This window comes from Alosa sapidissima, chromosome 7, assembly GCF_018492685.1.
Source record: "Alosa sapidissima isolate fAloSap1 chromosome 7, fAloSap1.pri, whole genome shotgun sequence".
In the NCBI taxonomy this organism is placed as follows: Eukaryota; Metazoa; Chordata; class Actinopteri; order Clupeiformes; family Clupeidae; genus Alosa; species Alosa sapidissima.
The window spans coordinates 17,805,410-17,818,589 of record NC_055963.1 but is presented as its reverse complement, the minus strand read 5'-3'; positions in this window follow the sequence as shown (position 1 = coordinate 17,818,589).

Genomic DNA, 13,180 nt, shown 5'->3' with positions numbered 1-13,180 from the left:
ACTGTATCTAAAGGCCAAATGAGCTTTTGAGAATAATAGGGTTTAATCTCATGATTACTGCTGACGGCTTGCTGTTTGCCACCCACAGCCTGAATGGAGGGATTCGGGTCTGACTCATGGCACTTTCTAGGAAAAAGGAGGAGGGGTGTGGATTAGGACTGGGCCTGAATGTGGGGAATGGAGGGGTGTGGAGTGGAGACTGGGCCTGAGTGCTGTGTGATCTCAGAGTAACAAAGGAGTCTGCCTCTGTTTTCTCCCTCTGATTCAAAACACACAAACAAGACCATTCTGCATGATGAGAAACAATGTATTAAAAGGAAAACCCTGACAAATACAAGGAATGCTTGAATTGATATCTGTGTCTAAGCACAATTTGGTCATTGTGTTCCTTTTTTTTTTCTAGTAAAAGTCACAAAGCAATAATGCAATATACAACAGGACACTTGTTTTTCTGTCACATGCCAGGAAATGAAATCCTCTCAATGAGTGGCTCTAAGATTATGTGTATACATATAGGCCACAGCTTTGAAACAAAACACACAACAGTAAAAACATTTTTTTTTTATCAGCTAAATCGGCTGGAATTTAAACCGATTAATAATGGTCAGGTTCATCAGCTGAACTAACTGAAGAGTGAATAGGAAATTGTGAAGCAGTGTGAGCAGTGGTTCCGGTATGAAAACAATTAGAGATAATGTTCCTCTGTGAAAGACGACTGTAGAATAAAATGTTCCCAAACTTCATTTGGTTGGCTAATATGTAACAGCCTTCTCTTAGAAATAATGCAAAATGATGTTGTGAAAGACAGCACATGCAGATGAAGTGGTTTAACCATGAAAAACAATTGAATAGGATGACGTTTGTGTCATTTCAGGATACAGACAGTTAATATCCTGATCCAAAAGGCTGAGAAATCAAGCAAAGACAACGACAGTGCAAAAAATAACCTTTTAATGTTAATATTATTGGTAATTTTCTAAAGGCTGTCAGTGTGTGTGCTTGGGTGTTTGTGCGACAGCTTTCACATACCCATGTGAGTGTGTGTGTGTGTGTGCGTCTGGACAGACTCACTCCTTTCCTGGAAAGAGGGATTCCAAGAGCTGCCCCTCCTATTTTCTGCCCCCACCTGATTACCTCTTCAGCACCTACAGCCTCGAGAGCTAGACACGCGCACACACACACACACACACACACACACACACACACACACTTTACTTTGTACTTGTGTTATCATGTTTATCTATTTAATGTCAATAGCCAATAGACAAAGGCAGCCATTTGTACATACATGTATGTCAATTCTATTGAACTGGATTATTTTATTTGCGGATGTATATTCAAGGTGGAAAAAGTATCATTATGAATCATTTTTATGCTCTGTGCAATTTAGATTTTTGTTTAAGATGAAAGCTTCACCAGCTTCTCCAGAATACAGCAAACATCTATTAAGAGCTTACTTAGAAGAGCTTATATTTGTCATGGTATGCTATTTTGGTATTTTGCTCATGATCTCATCTTTGCCTCTGTTGTGAAATCACAAGTAAGACCCTTAAAGGTTCCTGAACCTAAAAATAGCCATGCATAAAGCCATAAACAGACTCAGGGAAACTAAAAGCTTTGGCCAGAAATAACCAAGAAAGGCAATATATCGAGTGGAAAGGAAACAAGCATCACACAAAAACAAAAAATATAGTCAGTGAGATGTTCTGAGTTCTGACCGATACCTAAATAATCCTTCCTTTCTCCTGACTACTTTATTTTTATGGTTCCCAGTACCAACGCAAAAATGGTCAATTGATCTTGTTCTGGTCCCTTTGCCTTTCCTATACCTCACTGCATGGTAAAATGATCCGAACACAGGCTGACATGACAGAAGGCCATCTGTTTACTATGAGCATTAGTCCATATCCCAGGCGGGGGCGAAGAACTTGTGTGTGTGTGTATGGGGGGGGGGGGGGGGGGGGGGGGGTGGTGCTAGAGGGTGGACAAGGAGGAGGTGAGCCTGTCTCACCCTTCTGTGTATTGATTTTCCTGGAATGGAAGAGAAATGCTTCTGGGAGACACTGCCTTTTTTCTGTATTTTTTTCTTTTTTCTTTTTTTTTGGACCACCCAATAAACTCCATGACCTCGAACATGATCACGTGATTGTGTACTACAGTGAGATTGCCAGGAAGTGAGAGAGAGGCTTCCTTTCCTCCATGAGGACAGTGTAGAGGAGCCATCTGCGTGTAAGGCAGAGCATGCAAAGGGCCTGTTTAGTATCAATGCAGAGAGCAGGTCATTGATATTCTTGGGCTTTGTTTCTTCTATCGAAAATGTGTTTACAAATCTACAGGAAATAGGAGGAAATAAAATGAATTTATTTTGGATGCATATTTGTCTGTTTTAGATGTTTGCCGTCATGCATAGTCCAGGCCTCAAAGGGTTGATATATAAGAAATAACAATGACCCAAGAATGGAAAGAAGCTAATGATGGTCTAGCTGCCTGTGGTATGGTTTAAACAAATGATCTTTTAACATTAAAAATCTAATTTTAGCATTTTTAGTGGCAAACAATCTACCCAAAAGTTGATCCAAAATCATAATTGAATCTACTGAGATGTCTTAGGTGTCTTCGACAAGATTTTTGGGAATTATTGATGATGAAAGCTTGAGTTGGAGAGAACAAACTGTCTCGTTTAGTAGAAAAGTGAATAAATCAGTTGGTATAATGAAAAAGGGTTAGTCCTTTTGCCACCATAAATTGCCTCCTTACTCTTTACTACAGTTTGATTTATCCTTATCTTTCATACCATAACAATTTGGGGAAGTACTTTCCCTTCTACCCTTCACAAAATTCTGGTCTTCTGGGAATGTTTAGTCAGAGTCGCAACACGATCAGAGTCGCATGTTGTATCTATTTAACCATAAAAAGGTTGTATCTATTTAATCATAAATGTTGTAAATTAGCATTAGCTAAACACCATGATACAAACATCAGATAGCTGTTTTCAGTTTGTCTATGTACACTGTATCTGTCCCTATCAAATAAACTATAATAATAATAATAATAATAATAATAATAATAATAATAATAATAATAATAATTCCTTTGTTCAAAAACAAATGCAGGTTTCTATTTTATTTATGATGTCAATATTTTTGAAATATGCATTTTTGTGTATAAGATGCATTCAAGCAAAGAGAACATTCCTGAGCAGTGAGCTATTTTACAAGCTAATTATGAGACTAAGCAATCTGCAGATCGTCATCCTTCTAAATTCCTTAGAAGAGGACAATTTTCTGTAAGATTTAGGGGTACCAAGTTATGGATCAGCCATTCTCATCTGGCAAAAAAAAAATATTTCATTAAAAGCTAAAATAAAAAGACATTTAAAGGATAATTTGCTATTTTATTGTTGTCCATGTATGCATGTTCAGTTTTGTTGTTGTTTTTGTTGTAACTAATGGTTTGCTATCACTTATATGAGGTCTAGCTATTTTACTATTTTAAATATGTTAATTCAAATGTTTTATAATGTTATGAAATGTTAATTGGTGGAGGCTCCAAATAAGCCTGTTGGGATTTGAGAGGCTTAGTATCACACTGAGAGGTTTTAGGACCCAAATGCAGGACAAACGTAATTTCTTAGGATCAACAACAAAACTTTACTCTCCTGAGAAACACAGCGGGACAGCACAGAGAAGACCAAGGGGTTTTAATACAAGGCTAACAAAAGAAGGACAAGGGACAGTCACAGAGCACAACAAGAGGCAGGTGAAGACAGAACAGGAACCATAATAAAACTATCAGACTAATGATGATCAAGTGGGTGGCAGAGACCGGCACAGGAAACAACAGATGCACATGGAACACAGGACCAGATGGTAAACAAGGGGCCCAATAAAGCTCTGGGTCTAGTGGCACCCATGCCTCATTTCCACATGACTGAAACCACCAGGTTTTCACTTGATTAAATGAAAATGCCCACACTACACAACTCTGTAAGAAATGATGCTAGCTGTCTGAATATATTACATATAAAGACACGTTTGTTAAAAGGTGTACATAAGCACAAAAATAATAAATGGTGCCATGATGGGGGGGGGGGGGGGGGTAATTGTTATGCGGAGGATAGAAGTATCAAAATTGGTACAGACACTGATTATGATGTATATCATCATTTCAGAAGGGGCCACAATTTATGTGTATGAGTAATTTCACCCTAGGGTCCTTTGCACCATGACCCCGAGCCAAACACCCTCCCAGAACCTGTTTTCCCTTGGTCGAACCCTGGTCGAGTAGCGCTGTCAGAAACAAATGACTTTCTGCAGGCGTAATGGTACCAACTTTTAATCTCGTAAATTACCCCACTAATAATGCCCTGAATGGTACGAAACCTCTACAGTAGTACAACTATGTTCTTTACTCATAAAACGAGGCATTGAAAAGTTTGTAAGTACACCAGGAGTTTATTTAAATAACACTTGCCTGATGGATGCTACTATACCGCTGCGTCGACGTTACTTCCGTGATTTGGGAAAAGCCTGTAAAAGTCCTGGCAGGAAGCATGCATAAGGATGTAGATCAGGAATGCACTAATATTTTGTTCGTAGTACCAGTTTGCAACAATTATTAGTTAACACTAAGTTGTAAACACTTCGGAAAAAAAATATTAAAAACTGGATATACCAAAAAACGTTGATGTAATCGCTGCCAGGACTTTTACGGGCTTTTAGTTATGTGCCTTGCTCAAGGGCACTTCAGTCGTGGATGTGGGCATGGGAGAGTGTGCTCAACCACTTCCCCCGCCCACAGTTTTCCTACTGGGATCAAACCGGCAACCCTTCGGTTACAAGCCTGAAGCCCAAACCAGTAAGCCACGGCTGCCCCCTATAGTTATTATTAGGACTATGCATGTTCTCTACTCTTGACTTTTTATGTGGTTGTTCACTAAAGGTTATATTATACAGCTACATGCAGAAAGACACACATGATGAAGTGCATTTTCCTACTTAATAACTTGCACTCTAGTGCCACAACCTTTAGCAGACATGTTTAGGCTATATCCAAAGAAACTTACAAAACAATAAGAAAGTACCAAGAAACTGTGATAGTAAACTCAGTTTACAGTGAAGTAAAAACAAAACAAAAAACAAAAACATAAACTATAACTGCGGTCTGGCAAACATAAATATAGATTAGACATCAGCCTAGACTCCTGTGTATTGTGACAATTGTCTCAATTACTTCCACGTGTTTTCCTTCTTGACGTAGCCTAGTTCAAGGAGGACATACTTTTGTAGAGTTGTCTTCCTTGAGATTTTGTTGAGAAATATTAAACTCTCTAGACAGTAGGCTATGGAAACCAGGTAGGCCTAGGCATGGATGACAGACTGCCAAGAAGGGAAATGATCAAGGTGGGCTGAGCTCAACATACAGTAGAGTTTCCTCCCATGTTGAACTCAGCCTCGATCTGCACACTGCAGCCAGTTCAAGCTCCCACTGTTCAATCAGTTCCTTCCGAGGCATTGCTATCAGTGACCACTGGATGGTGCTATCTTCCCAAGTTTCAATAAATGTAGCACTCCTTGAATTTATTGAAGTAGTATGGCTGAATAGATGTCAGCCAAAATAGCCAGAGTAGGCCAGGCCTAGGCCTACTGGTAACTGAATTGCAACCTGCTTTTAGAGGACTCAGAAATGTGCTGACATAGTAAAACACTCAGTGAGCATAACTTTTTGAGAAATCAGAACTGAACCTCCGATGCAGATCAAAGTTAGCTCTATTTTTAAATAGCCTGCCTACACAGGTGTTTGAGGTATAGGCAAAATAAACCCATTTAACCGTAAGATTTAGGCCTAAAATGTATGTCAGGTCAGGTTCAGGACCGATGTCAACTAGGCCTGTAAGAATTCAAATGTGACAAATGTGATCAGCTGTAGCCTATATCTTCTGTTCACTTTTATGGAGGTTGCCGGCCAGTGTATCCATCTGTACCAAAAAGTATTTGTGGGAAAAACAATATGCTGCATAAAGTAAGCTTTAAACTAAAGTAGCCTGCATGCATAAAGCAGAGATGGTTCAGCAACCGATTCTTACATAGGAAGTGAAGTGAAGGAGTGTTTGTTGTTACAATTGTAGCATGATTCTAAATGTTTTATCAGTTGCCTGTATGTATTTTGTGTTTGTAAGCAACACCACACAAATAGTTCATTCGAAACATCAGGGGTAATATTTCATTTGATTGTCTATTTCTATACTATTAAGAATGAACGATTTCTGAAAGCAAATTTAATTGAAAGCACTTCAAAAAGTGACTGGGTAAAGGAATAGATCTGTTCTATCCTTTCCTTAGTGCAGTAAAAATAATGATCAAATGTCTGTTAAACACAAAAATAAAACATTCATGCCATTAAATGTTTCTATTTGGTGTTGTTATACTACATGGTGTGGACTTACAGTTCTATTTCACAATTTAAAACTGTTTGTATAAATCACAAGCTTCAAAGTTGTGAAAATTTGATCTGGCATAATGCAAGTTATATATATTAACGTTTAAGTCTATTGTTTGTTTTTGCATAATTGTCCTTACAGTATCTTCACTTGTGGATGTGGATGTAGCCTAAGCAATAACATTACAGAAGTTAATGTCAGCATGCAGAAGTAATGTTCAATTTTACAATTTACAATTTTAATTTATTATTATTATTATTATTATTATTATTATTATTAATAATAATAATAATTTATATAATATTAATAATAATAATAATAACTAGATGTACCGCATAGCGGTACAAAATATGACCGCCGCTCAGTCCTGTACATCCGTTCCGGCGAAAATAAATCACACTTCAATTTGTCTCCATATTTTACTCCATCCCCCACCTCTGAAATTTTTGTGTATGCTTGTTTGACATGCCTGAGTGTGTGTGTGCGGCTGCACAGAAAGTAGCCTACTGGTGCTGAAAAGGTGAATAGATTGTAGAATAGCCAAAGAAGATGTAGCATTGTTATAAAACCTTTAAAATCTCTAAACAATCACAAGTAGGGCAGTTCATCACAGTTCATCCATTGCAACTGGATTGATGAAAGGTCACTTACACCTGTAGGCTACATTGTATTTGGGAAAAGCAAAAGGTATCAGCATAAATAATATTATTTATTTATATGTTATTTATTTATTATTTATTTATTTATTTATTTTTATGTATTTATAAACAAAAACATCTCTGTCAGTTCCATGCCGTTTTCAACAGCTATCAAAAACAAAGGTCATTTTTGGATGAATGGTTTTTTTGTGAATGTTTGTTCTTCTACATAAGATTTTAGTCATCTTTAGTTCATGTAATACTTTATTGTCAATGCACAAATTAAGTAACAGTAGTCTGAAACGTTATTGTTAATGCACAAATTAAGTAACAGTAGTCTGAAACGAAATGCTGTTTTACATCTAACCAGTGGTGCAAATAACTGACATGTCCAAATGGGCCTTGATGAAATGCGTCGCTAGACTGTTAATGCACATTTTAACGGGCCAAAGTTGAAGAGCTGTTGTCCGTTATTGTTCGTGCAAATATAGGCTGATTCATGTTCCCTTGCATTGTGTAACTGAGGTCCATGGCTAGTCTGGCTTTCATCAGACCAAGCTCAATCTTTTAAGAAATCCAAAAATAAATAGCGGGCAGATCAAATGCAAAAATGCATCAGGGAGTTATGACAAAACTGTAACTAACAAACTAGATCCTAATAGAAAGCTGTTAGCTTCCCTAAGCTACAGGTAGGCTTGTAAGGTAGGCCTATTTACAACATAAATTGTCAATAGGCTAGGCTGGCGACACAAATAAAATCTCCTTTGGAAACCAATGGCTTACGCCTTACAGTATCAAGCGGACTTAAACTGCCATATCGTGGCGAAAAGTTGTAATAAAATTCACGCAGCTCCATGAGTCAAGGAAAGCGCGAATGAAGTAGCCACTTCTAAATGGGACCCACTACACAGTAGCTTAAGGTGTGTTGCTAAAGCAGCCATAATGAAATGAAGGTGTCATTGTTTGGATACTTCACACACACGTGCTTTTTAATTTCACAAACTACAACTACCAAGCTGGAATCAAAGTACATCGATTCCCCTCTCACACCCTGCACGCACTTAAAACAAAATAAACAGGCATCTCAGTCTCACGCATGTATAGGCAAAACTACGACGGAGTATTAGGGCCACACATGAAGGAAAACATATTTTTGCCATGACTAGATTAAACTCGACATGTCGACTTTAAAGTCAACATGTCAAAATTAAACTCGACATTTCGAGAATAAAGTTGAAATGTAATATCGACTTATAATCTCGACGTATCGACTTTAATGTCGCCACGTCGACATTAAACTCAACATTTCGAGAATAAAGTTGAAATATCATGTCTACTTTAATCTCGACGTGTCGACATTAAACTCAACATTTTGAGAATAAAGTTAGTTTGGAGAGAGAACGACCGCTCGGGACGATTGAAAGGGAGGACGAATGAAACAATGCAACAAGTGCAACAATGATTCAGAGTGTTTGAGTGCAACAATGATTAGACATAGGCCTATATCATGTGGACAAAAGATAGAACATATTAACCTACGTTGCTCAGCCAAATACTTTGCTGTTAGGTCCTTATCACGGAGTTACAGGCGATAAATGCGATGGTCAAAAGTAGCCTAACGTCATAGCAGTTTATTTATTTATTGTAGGCCTATTATTAAAGTGTTGTTTTTCATCTAAAGGTTCAACTTCATGCTTATGCACTAGAGGCATACTAGGCGCTCTCCCCAATCCTAGACTTTCACGTTGCTCGTTTGTAATGGATGCAAAACAGCCTATTGCTGAATGTCTATGGAGGGACGAATGAAGCTGTCCTCCCGACCACCCCATGTAGGCTAGTAGCCTACATGCACACATATGCGCACAAAGTGCATAAATAAAGTGCATGCACACATATTCTCTCACGGGATCAAAATAGTAGGCTATATATGCTTAGGCTATACCTGTGTTTCTAGCCTCCTATACGTATTGCAGGTGAGATATGGAAAAGCAGTTTTAGAAAAATGAGTTTTGCCATGTTATCCTGGAGAGTGACGGCCTGTGGGTCATGAAGGGCAGTTATTTGGATGTGCAGTGGCCTTAACCACGTAAAACAGAGTGAAATAACATTTTGTATAGAAACAATATCATTGGATACATATATCTTTCTAGATATGTAGCCTAAACGGCATAGGGCATGGTATTTCCATAACCGCGAGACAGCACTTCACGATGAATTCAATGAGTAGTTAACAGACAAGACGCAATCTTCCATTGCACAGAATGATTTTTGTAGCACGTGCAACAAATGACAGTCGAAAGATACAATTACAGTGCTGCCCTCAATTTGCTTGGTATAACCGCATTTATAGTTTTCTACAAATGCAATCAATCAAATTGGCCTCCATCACTCAACCAACGCTAACGGTAACATTACCTAGGTCCTTATTGATATTATAAGATTAACGTACCTGCAGTAAAAACCAAGCATGTCCGATAAACATTCTCAGATTTATTTCGGATTCAATAAATGGGAATTACATTTCATGTGAACATCGTCCTATCCTTATTAGATGTTCTCTGCGGTAAATTACAGTCCTTGTAGGAAGCGTCCATTGTTTTTCCAACCCACTTTTAACTGCCAACAAAACTAGATGTACCGCATAGCGGTACAAAATATGACCGCCGCTCAGTCCTGTACATCCGTTCCGCGAAAATAAATCACACTTCAGTTTGTCTCCATATTTTACTCCATCCCCCACTCTTGAAACTTTTGTGTATGCTTGTTTGGCATGCCTGAGTGTGTGTGTGCGGCTGCACAGAAAGTACCCTACTGGTGCTGAAAAGGTGAATAGATTGTAGAATAGCCAAAGAAGATGCAGAATTGTTATAAAACCTTTAAAATCTCTAAACAATCACAAGTAGGGCAGTTCATCACAGTTCATCCATTGCAACTGGATTGATGAAAGGTCACTTACACCTGTAGGCTACATTGTATTTGGGAAAAGCAAAAGGTATCAGCATAATGTTATTTATTTATTTATTATTTTTTTTTTTTATGTATTTTTAAACAAAAACATCTCTGTCAGTTCCATGCCGTTTTCAACAGCTATCAAAAACAAAGGTCATTTTTGGATGGATGGATTTTTTGTGAATGTTTCTTCTTCTACATAAGGTTTTAGTCATCTTTAGTTCATGTAATACTTTATTGTCAATGCACAAATTAAGTAACAGTAGTCTGAAACGTTATTGTTAATGCACAAATTAAGTAACAGTAGCCTAGTCTGAAACGAAATGCTGTTTTACATCTAACCAGTGGTGCAAATAACTGACATGTCCAAATGGGCCTTGATGAAATGCGTCGCTAGACTGTTCATACACATTTTAACGGGCCAAAGTTGAAGAGCTTTTGTCCGTTATTGTTAGTGCAAATATAGGCTGATTCATGTTCCCTTGCATTGTTTAACTGAGGTCCATGACTAGTCTGGCTTTCATCAGACCAAGCTCAATCTTTTAAGAAATCAAAAAATAAATAGCGGGCAGATCAGGCTGGGTTCACCCAGCCTAGTCCATAGGCACCCGATATTATTTAATTTTCCGATTGAGATATACACGCTCTGGCTATTCTAAATGCAAAAATGCATCAGGGAGTTATGACAAAACGGTAACTAACAAACTAGATCCTAATAGAAAGCTTCCCTAAGCTACAGGTAGGATTATAAGGTAGGCCTATTTACAACATAAATTGTCAATAGGCTATGCTGGCGACACAAATAAAATCTCCTTTGGAAACCAATGGCTTACGCCTTACAGTATCAAGCGGACTTAAACTGTCATATCGTGGCGAAAAGTTGTAATAACATTCACGCAGCTCCATGAGTCAAGGAAAGCGCGAATGAAGTAGCCACTTCTAAATGGGACCCACTACACAGTAGCTTAAGGTGTTTTGCTAAAGCAGCCATAATGAAATGAAGGTGTCATTGTTTGGATACTTCACACACACGTGCTTTTTAATTTCACAGACTACAACTACCAAGCTGTAATCAAAGCACATCGATTCCCCTCTCACACCCTGCACGCACTTAAAACAAAATAAACAGGCGTCTCAGTCTCACACATGTATAGGCAAAACTGTATCAGACCGGTGTAACGTTGGTAAATCTTCCATTGCACAGAATGATTTTGTAGCACGTGCAATAAATGACAGTCGAAAGATACAAACAGTGCTGCTATACATTTGCTTGGTATAACCGCATGTATAGTTTTCTACAAATGCAATAAATCAAATGCCTCCATCACTCAACCAACGCTAACGGTAACATTACCTAGGTCCTTATTGATATTACAAGATTAACGTACCTGCAGTAAAAACCAAGCATGTCCGATAAACATCCTCAGATGTATTTCGGCTTCAAGAAGAAATGGGAATTACACTTCATGTGAACATCGTCCTATCCTTATTAGATGTTCGCTGCGGTAAATTACAGTCCTTGTATGAAGAGTCCATTGTTTTTTCCAACCCACTTTTAACTTCCAACAAAATTACGTCTCACTGCAACGATGCGCCATCTAGTGGACAAACGACTACTTCTCGCCAATACTGAAAATGCAGCCATGATGATGATGATGAATATTTATTTTGGCTTTCTTTTAATCCTACTGATTTTCATTTTTTACCGGGGGGGGGGCAAATCACAAATGAGTGATAATGAGCCAGGTTGATGTGGGCCCTTGAGACCAACATACCATAAAAGATTCACAGAGAACTGTGTCTGCCCTACCCTCCTTTCGGGGGGTCCAGTCCAGCGGGGGGGCTGCAGATGAAAACGAAAAATGACGGTTCCATGCTATCCATGTGGGGGTACATGCCCACCAAGTTTTGTGTACCCCGGTCTTTCAGTGTCCCGGGAATCCTTGTTGGTGTACGTCACTAAATGTACACATAAATTATTTTATTGTAAGGCCCCCCATGAACGAAAGTACACAAAACTTGGCATGCATTCAGAGGGTGTCATAATGATCCTACACTTTTAATTTCGTGCAGTTTTGACCTTGTCAGCCAGAGATATTGAGATGAAAACACCTAATTTTTTGCTTTTTAATTTTTAACTAGGTGGCGCTATACATGAAATAAGTGGTAATGGGATGGGTTGACATGCCCCCTTAAGACCAACATACATAAAAAAGGTGGACCTCCTAGGCCCTACAGTTCTCGAGATATTCACAGAAAACTGTCTCCGGCCACCTACAGGCCAGTTGGTGTATAGTAACATAAATTAATTTATTGTGTGGCCCCCCATGAACGGAATTCCACGAAACTTGGCGTGCATACAGAGGGTGTCATAATAATAATAATAATAATAAAGCTTTATTTGTATAGCACCTTTCATACACAGAATGCAGCTCAAAGTGCTTTACATTTGAAGCATGTAACACAATAGTAGTCAGTCAGTCATTATCAATCACTTTTCTTTGCTGTTTATGATATGCTCAGCAACATATCAAAAATATAGAAAATGACGTCATAAGACTGGCAGCCTTAACCCTCTTAATGATCATGATAATGATAATGATCATACACTTCCAATTTCGTGCAGTTTTGACTATGTTAGGTCACAGATACCTTCAATTACAACACCTCATTTTTACTTTTTTGTGTTTAACTAGGTGGCGCTATACATGAAATGAGTGGTTATGGAATGGGTTGACATGGCCCCTTGAGATCAACATACAAAAAAAAAATGGTCCTCCTAAACCCTACGGTTTTCGAGATATTCACAGAAAACTGTGTCTGCCCTACCCTCCTTTCGGGGGGTCCAGTCCAGCGGGGGGGCTACAGATCAAAATGAAAAACGATGGTTCCATGCTATCCATGTGGGGTTACATGCCCACCAAGTTTCGTGTACCCCGGTCTTTCAGTGTCCCGGGACTCATTGACGGAAATTTGGGCATGCGAAAAAGAAAAAAAAAAAAAAAAAGAAAAAAAAAAAAAAAAAAAAAAAAAAATCTGACTAAACCTATATGACCGCCGCTTCGCTGCGCGGCGGTCATAATTACGTCTCACTGCAACGATGCGCCATCTAGTGGACAAACGACTACTTATCGCCAATACTGGAAATGCAGCC